This window comes from Cupressus sempervirens, chromosome 5, assembly GCF_028749045.1.
Source record: "Cupressus sempervirens isolate cs-2001-9-10 chromosome 5, ASM2874904v1, whole genome shotgun sequence".
Lineage (NCBI taxonomy): Eukaryota > Viridiplantae > Streptophyta > Pinopsida > Cupressales > Cupressaceae > Cupressus > Cupressus sempervirens.
Window position 1 is genome coordinate 72,138,696 of NC_143122.1, and position 8,395 is coordinate 72,147,090.

The window sequence follows — 8,395 nt, forward strand, 5'->3', positions numbered from 1 at the left end:
ACCACACTCTCATTGTTGTTGAAGTTTTATCCAATCAAACACTTGCAACAAACAACACGTCACTAACCATAAGATAATATGATTAGATACAAAAACCATTAAATATAATCAACCACATAGCATAATCATATGAGAAATGAAATGTAACATCCCATAAGATACATCTATGGATCAGATTAATTATTGATTCACCTTAATTAATGCATTTAACACAATTGAGAAAAGTATCTTAAATATTTTATTAATCAATGTTCCAACAAAAAGGTTGACCAGTCAAGGTTGACTTGATTGCCACATAAGCAAACAAATAGGCATGTCGGACGTGACAATTAGAGGCACACATGATGCTGCAAGGTGCAGAATATGATGAGCTCCACTCTTCATACAATAATAAGACCAGTGGGCTTAAACATCATACACTAAGCTTAATTCCTAAACCAAAAATGTTAATAACAAGACTACATGAAACAATTATATATATACTATTCAGACTTCAACTCGAGTGCAGTTTCTGCCACCTTTAAATACTGCATGTGCATAGGGTTTTTAGGACTCGCATTTTCATCAGTTTTTATGGTGTCATTTTATCACTGGTTAACCCATTACAATCTTCAGAAATGATCATACCGAGTCATCCTGTAGAAATATACTAATTCCCATGTTGGTGAGGAGGCTTTAATTAAGAAGGCTAATTGTCCACAGCATCGTAGTTAGTTTATTCAGAGAATGTCATGGCATATCTGTCAATGTATATTTCATGACATCCACGAGCATTACCCTCATTAATGATCCATTCATTGCCTCTCCTGCAGCTGATTCTCAACACCCTGAATCTGCCAAGGCTAGATTATCCAATAAGTGAAAATAATTCACTGCATGGTCGCCAACATGTTGCGAACAAAATGGATAAGGTTAGAATTACTGATGTTCAGAATTACCAGTAATCTCCGCAAGAACAATTTCCATCCCTAAAAACGTGGAATCGCTTTGCATCCCTTACTATAATTTCTCGTTTGACAATCTTGGAGATGAACTTAGTTGCAATATGGCAATCACCACATACACGAAGATTTTTGGTGATCCGGATTGGCGTTCCTGGGCATGTTTTGATTAGACCAAATGCAATGGCCAACTTCTCACTGTGCCTGCCAAGTAAGTCTTCTTTCACCTCTTCCTCCACATCATGCAACACAAAGTTTGTATTAGGAACATACCCTGCTTCCTTCATACGTACAGCCAAATGCTCCAGCATTGCATCAATTTTGTCAATATCAGGATGTGATCTGTCACCCACCAGGAATGAATGGACTTTGTTATTTATCTCAATCAAACTGCATCCTGGATTCTTCTTCACCATCCTTTCTTTCATCAATGCTCTTACCTTTACTACCTGATCCCATCTGCCGCCAGCGGCATAGATATTGGACAGCAGTACATAACGCCCAGCATTTTGGGGATCTAATTCCAGAACACGTTCTGCTACCTTTTCTGCAAGCTCAATATTACCATGAATGCCACAAGCAGCAAGCAAAGAACCCCAAACTGGAATGCCTGGTTTGAATGGTATATTTTCAATGAAGTTTTCTGCCTCATCCAGATGCCCTGCACGTCCAAGAAGATCAACCATGCACGCATAATGCTCCTCTCTCGGCGGAATGCAATAATGTTCAATCATGTAGTTGAAATAATGCCAGCCCTTATCGACCAGTCCCCCATGACTGCATGCGGACAACACACAAACAAAAGTAATATAGTCTGGCTTTAAACCCACCTGTTCCATTCTAGCAAAAAGTTCAAGAGCTTTGTCACCATGTCCATGCATTCCATAACCATCAATCATTGCACTCCATGAGACTACATTTCTTGTAGACATCTTATCAAACACTTGGTATGCAATCTCTACACTTCCACATTTGGCATACAAATCTATGAGCCCAGTCCCAACAATAACATCCGAATCAAATCCCCTTTGCATTACATAACCATGGATTGATTTTGCCTGTTGCATGGCTGCCAAATCTGCTAAAGCCTTAAGCACACTCGGCATTGTGACTCTGGTAGGCTTCAAACCCTCTGTTTGCATTCTATTAAAAAGCAGTAAGGCCTCGCTGTACTCTTCATTATTGACGTATCCACCAATGACCGTATTCCATGAAACCACATCCCTGTTAGGCATTCTTTCAAAGATCTCCCTCGCAACCTCCATGCTCCCACATTTCGCATACATAGCCACCAGCGAATTCCCAACATAAATATCCAGCCCTAGCCCGCTCCTAACCACACACTCATGAATTCTCTTTCCCTCTGCAAGATCCGACAGCTCGGCACATGCCTTAAACGCAAAATTAAAGCTGAAAGTATCAGGCTTAATACCAGATTCCTCCTGCATTCTATAGAAAAACACAACCGCCTCCTCGAAAGGCCCGTGCGTGGCATACCCAGCAATCATGGTATTCCACAACACCACGTCTCTCTTCCGCATTTTGTCAAACACTTGCCGGGCAAATCCCATTTCACCACACCTGCAGTATAATCCCACAAGCCCATTCCCCACATAAAGATCAGTCTCACATCCCACTCTCACTATCTCATCATGGATCTTTCTACCTTCTTCCAGAGCCTGAAGAGCACAGCAAGCTTTTAAAACAAAATTAAATGTGTAAGTGTCTGCCTGTCGACCTGCTATTTTCATTTGGTAATACAACCTAATGGCTTCTACGTATGGGTTATTAGTAGCATAGCCTCTGATCATTTCGTTCCATAAAAATGCATTTTTTGATCCTGAGATTTTATCAAAAACTATTTGAGCATGCTCCATACTACCAAGCTCGACATACATGCTAACAAGTTTTGATAGAAGTTTCGTGTCTTTGTTGTCAAAAGATCCAATTTTGACCAGGTGCGCCTGGGTTTGGTTTAGTTGTTTAAAACTTTTACATGACTGTATAATTTGCTTGAATCCACCTGTAGTTTGTTTCAGTGTATTCATGACGAATATAGATCACTCTGCATTTCGGCAACATGGCCAGTCTGTAACAACAGACGAATGAGTTCCGATTCCAATTAGACAATTGTCTCGTCTATTTCGTTTTCCCCTTTTTCTTCGGAAATTGCGTGAGTTGAGCCCGAAAAGTTGCATGCTCTTGGGTTCCATTCGATCATTTTGGTGGAGTCAGGCTTTTAGTCAAATCCAAATTGTTTTCTAATTTATTTGTGGATATGAAATTATTATTAAATATTATTAATTTTGGTGGATGAGTTCTTTATTTGAATAATATTTAATTTTTAATAGTTGTTATATAACCTTCAACTTAATTAAGCATTCTTATCATTTTATAATTTTATCATTTCTTATAAATTCTTCATTTGATAATAATTAGTACTTGTATTCAAAGGAGGGATAATGATTACATCAATAATATCTTTGAAGGTACAAATAAAATAAATAGTTATAATAATTTATAGTGTGTCATGTTATAAACCAATTGAGATTCCCCTCATAAATTTCTTATGATCATTATACATTGTAGTTTTTTTACAATATAAGAAAATAAATAATTTATAAAAATGGATTATATTCAATAATACAAGGGTTAGGGATGGGTTACAGAGTCAGGGCCAATACAATTATCATAGTTAGGATTGTATATAGAATCATAAACTTGATTACAACTTAGTCCTAGTATAATACACATTAAATCTAACAATAATACTAACCATAATCCTAACACAAATTAAACTTGAACCCTAACACTATATCTAACCTTAATTGTGGTCTTAGGAACACTAACTCTAGTCCTTATTGATCCATGTTGTTAGTTGTAAACCTAATTTAGTTATACGTAAACCTAATTTAGTTATAACCATAACCTCAAGCTTTATCCTAAAATGATATTCATGTACTGTAATCTTGACACTAACTCTAGCCCTTATTGAGAGCCCAATTACATAATTAAAATCTTCAAAATGGCAATTCTAGTATTACTTAAATCATAAAGCTAACGCTTATCCTAATTCAATTATTACCCTAACCTCAAGCATTATTCTAGAATGGGAATCCTATACTTGGATCTTGACCCTATCTCTAACTCTAATTGAGCCCTAGTTGAACCTTAATGCTAACTCCAATCCTGATCCATCACTAACCCTAACCACATGTTCTATTATAGAACAACAAATATGTGTTTTCTAACACTAACTGGAATTCCTCATTAGAACCAATACTAACCTTAACCTAAGTTTGCTTTAGAAAGGAAACTTTAATTTTAACCAACTCTTAGCCCTAATCTTAAACTAGCCTTAACCCTAACTCTAACTACAAGCAAAAGATGTCTTATATTATTTGATTTTGGCATATGTATCTAATATTTACATAAGATTAAGAACTATAATTTATTTCATAAAAGATAATATTCCACATATAATAATTTTATAAATATTCTAATAATATTTTATAGCAATTTTTTAAAATCATGTTAGTTTTTGATAGTTTTAAAAATTCTAATAGTTTGTTTTAATTATATAATATAATTAAATAAACATATAAAGACAAGAATAGTATATTGGTTGTTGCTAGAGGGGGTAAAGTGGTCACAAGAGGTGTGATTAGAGATTTTTTTTAAAAGTGACTTGATAACTATCTATATTGGAAACTTAAATGACTGCACTAGCAACTAGACAAAGGGAATGGCCTTTATGGGGTCTTAAAATAACCTTATTAATTGGTGTTAAAGCTATTCTAATTGAAGGGGACTCCAGGCTTATAATTGGAGAAACCAAAGGTACTATACTAGTTTATTGGATGATGGAAGGGATTCTTTAGGATCTTAGAGCTTTATTGATTGGGTTTGATGAATTTACTACATATTACACATTCATATTAAGGTGATGTTGTTGCTAACACAATGACTGTCATCGGGCTAGATTTAGATGGCTTAAGATGTCAAAGGGAGGAGAACTCATTTCCTTCTCGCATGAAGACCTTTTCAAGGGAAGAAAAAACCCTTTGATTATGCATGGAAGTCAATAAACTTTTTCTTTGTGCCCTTTTGTGGAATATATGTGTCTTACTCTACAAACTAGTAGGGATATTGATTTGAAAATGTATATGTTTCTACCTCAAGTTTTTAATTACATGAAGGAGTATAGCTTGGTGTTCTTTCCTCGCCTATGTGTCCCCTTACTCTCTAGTGATGGCTTGACATGAATGCCTATAGATTTTATTAATTTTAATGGCCCCTTCCTTTGTTATTATGACATAAATTCCTATTTTTGTTTAATGGATATTTGAACATCACACAATCTACTTAATATTTCCTTAATTTCCATTTTGATGATGGAATACTGGCACATGAGAGATGTCATTTATGGGTTCGAAGCAAAGAGTGACACAAATTATTATGAAAGTATTGTTTAGGGGGAAAAGGGAGACACTTTAATATGACTGTAGATCTCTTATTTTTTGGGCCATTAAGCCATTCAAATATGTATGTGAGAGAAAGAGGGAAATCTTCAAATATATTTCCACTTATATTTCAAATTAGATTAGATAGAACCCAAAGTAAGAAGGACACCAATACTAAATTCAAATTATAAAGGGGAATTCAAATTAGATTAGATAATGTTCATGTAAAATTGAACCAAATACTTAAATAATTTAAATCTAGGTGCTATGTGTATGTAATCAACCAATTAATATATATATCTAAGATAAAGATATGAAAGGAGATAAAATAGAAAAGACTCTCCTTGAAATACATAGAGGAAGATGTTCATTTTAGCTTTGAAAATTGTGAATCCAAGCCTATTTCTAAATATCTGACTGCGGAGTCCCAAATGAATCAATGAAAGGAACAAAGCCCATAAATCATTTGCCAAGAGAGTATAAAGGACTAGGTCAATTTGAGGAAGGGTGTCTTTCCACAAAGTTGACATAGTCTGACGACACTATAACAAATTTGAATCAACTTCTCTAGGATGCTTCCAAGGAGTTGTTTCCAGATTTGTCATCACAATTTTGCTATCCTATTTCTACACACATAAAAACTTGGTTTTGGGGTTTTTTTGGGGAAAGGCTTACCTTGGTTAGACCCTAGATTGAGGAATCAACCTTGAAATGTAAATGTAAAAGTATGTAAAGGAAATGTGATAAATTTAAATATTCACCTTTCTTGTAAAATCCCTTTTCAATAAGGATTTGTCATTATGTATGTTGTAGATCTCGAATTTGATATGAAAGATGTATGATATCTCCAAAATTACAATGGATCACACCATAACCACATTATGGAGCCATGGATGTAAATGTGCACAAATTAAAAAGATAATGAATGATTTAATGTGATCTCCTCCATTGATGGCCAACAAAATTCTAGATCTTGAAGAGGTGTTGGTAAACAGATTTGTCACAGAAGAATTGCCCAACGGAGTGTGTGGCAAACCGTTCACAACAGTTGGATAGGCCCTTGATATCCGGCCTTCCTCTGCGTTTAGAGGGGCAGCTCCCTCGTATGATATAATTTTGAAGCTTTTCAAATAGATATAAAATTAAAATGAAAGGGGAGAAAGCTCATGATGACGAATGCACCACACGACTTCAAAGCTTTCTCAAACTACTAACTTAAAATTGCTAATAACAATGATCAAGATCTACGCTTGAAAAACTATTACTAGCACAATGCTGATCCACAGATTCATAAACATCTACACCATACCATGAGAATGCTCACTACAAAGAGAATCAACATTTGAAACAATTTAGATTTAGAATCAGAGAACTCAAATTGCACGTTCCTTTACTTTCTTGCACCAAGAACTTAAGAGGAATTTCTAATTATAAAGACAAATCTGTACATACTTTCCAAATATCATCTTCTAATCAAAATTTCTGCATAGTGTTCCCCTTTTCTAAAGCCTAAAAAGTCCCCCTTTTAAGAAGCCAAAAGGTGTCCTTATATAGACACAAAGGTTAATAACTACCTCTTCGTGGTTAATAACCACCTCCAAAATACGTGATTTTGCGAGGTTAATTAACCTCAATGAAATTAACCTTTAATGACAAAGCTCACTAATTGAAATGTATGGCTTGGAACATGTCTTCAGAAGATTGAATCATTGACTTGATGCTTGGATATATCCGCTGGCATTTATTGAGATATTTCATCTTGTGAACAGATGCCAACTGGATAGTTGATTAGATATCAAATTGCCAAAAAAAAAAAAAAAAAAAAAGGTAGTACATCGAAGTCCTATTGCACATTGACCAAGTGTTGTCGATTCACTAATCAAGCTTGTTCCTGTTGCAGACAAAGGGCAACTTTAGCTACTGCTATTTCTACCTATCTCTATCTACGACGGTGTATAACACTCAATGCCCGAGCCATGATGTAACAAGGCAAGATAAATCCGGCAGCTCGCAGAAGGAAAAGAGTGAAAAAGGTCAAACCATCCTCATCTCCTCCAAAATTTTTTATAGCAAGTGCATGTCGTAAAAGCAGAAGAGCCACGAGAATCAAAGCTGCAGATTGGAGACATGATGCACCACTTGAGTTCACTAATGAGTATTCACCATACTCGCTTTCAAAGAAGTGTCTCTCTGCTGCAACCATAGCAAGAAGGCGAGGATCACGCAGGTCCAATTCTGCTTCAGATACTTCCCAACTTGACCTGATATCGATGGGAATGTCATCAAAATAAGATGGCTGAGAAGCAATATAACCGGGCTTGTATTACTGATGGCATATCTCACAGGTAATGTCTCCTTTCTCATTGCACCAACGTTGCACACATTTGTGATGTACATACTTCAAACTCCCAAAACAGGCACACGGAGATTCCATGTTTCTATCATCATCCTCGTCCTGGCAGATATGACACTCAACCATAGTGCATGGACCGTCTCCATAGTTGAGGGTGGGAGAGTCAGGAATCATCTCTGAGGACTCGGCATCAAGAGAAGAAACCTCTTTACAAGCCTCAGGAGGAGAATCTAGTGCAAACACCCCGTTTTGCCGGAAGGGAACCTGACCAGGTTGTGATGGCCTCTAGGCCTCGGTTGTAGCTGATTCCAAGGTGGAAGCGGTTATCAAACTGTCCACACACAAGATAAAATAATCTCCCATGGACTGATCCCTATTCACCACATCCAAGTGGCTCTAATCATTCACATCGTCCAATATGACAAGGGCACAGACTCCTCGCAAATGGTTTTCCATCACAACTTTACCCTTGGTAACACTTGAAACTTCTCCATGGTACTTTCCCAGTCTTCCCAGAATTGACTATTGCAAGTCTAGAAGTGTACCATTTTTCTGTGTAAAGAAATATGCTTTGAAGGTACCATGAATTCAATTGTAAACAGCTTGGCCAAGGTGGCTTTCCTAAGGTCGGCTATGCC

The 8,395-nt window shown here is 36.3% G+C and overlaps 2 pseudogenes across 1 annotated transcript; both read right to left on the reverse strand.

Moving 5' to 3' along the window:
- Nucleotides 1-215: 215 nt before the first annotated feature.
- Nucleotides 216-3,163, reverse strand: LOC149554607 (putative pentatricopeptide repeat-containing protein At3g23330 pseudogene; annotated as a pseudogene). The gene has a single exon (XR_016364397.1). The product of XR_016364397.1 is annotated as a putative pentatricopeptide repeat-containing protein At3g23330 pseudogene (transcript).
- Nucleotides 3,164-7,343: 4,180 nt separating this feature from the next.
- On the reverse strand, nt 7,344-8,120 carry LOC149554608 (uncharacterized; annotated as a pseudogene).
- Between the last annotated feature and the right edge of the window lie 275 nt (nt 8,121-8,395).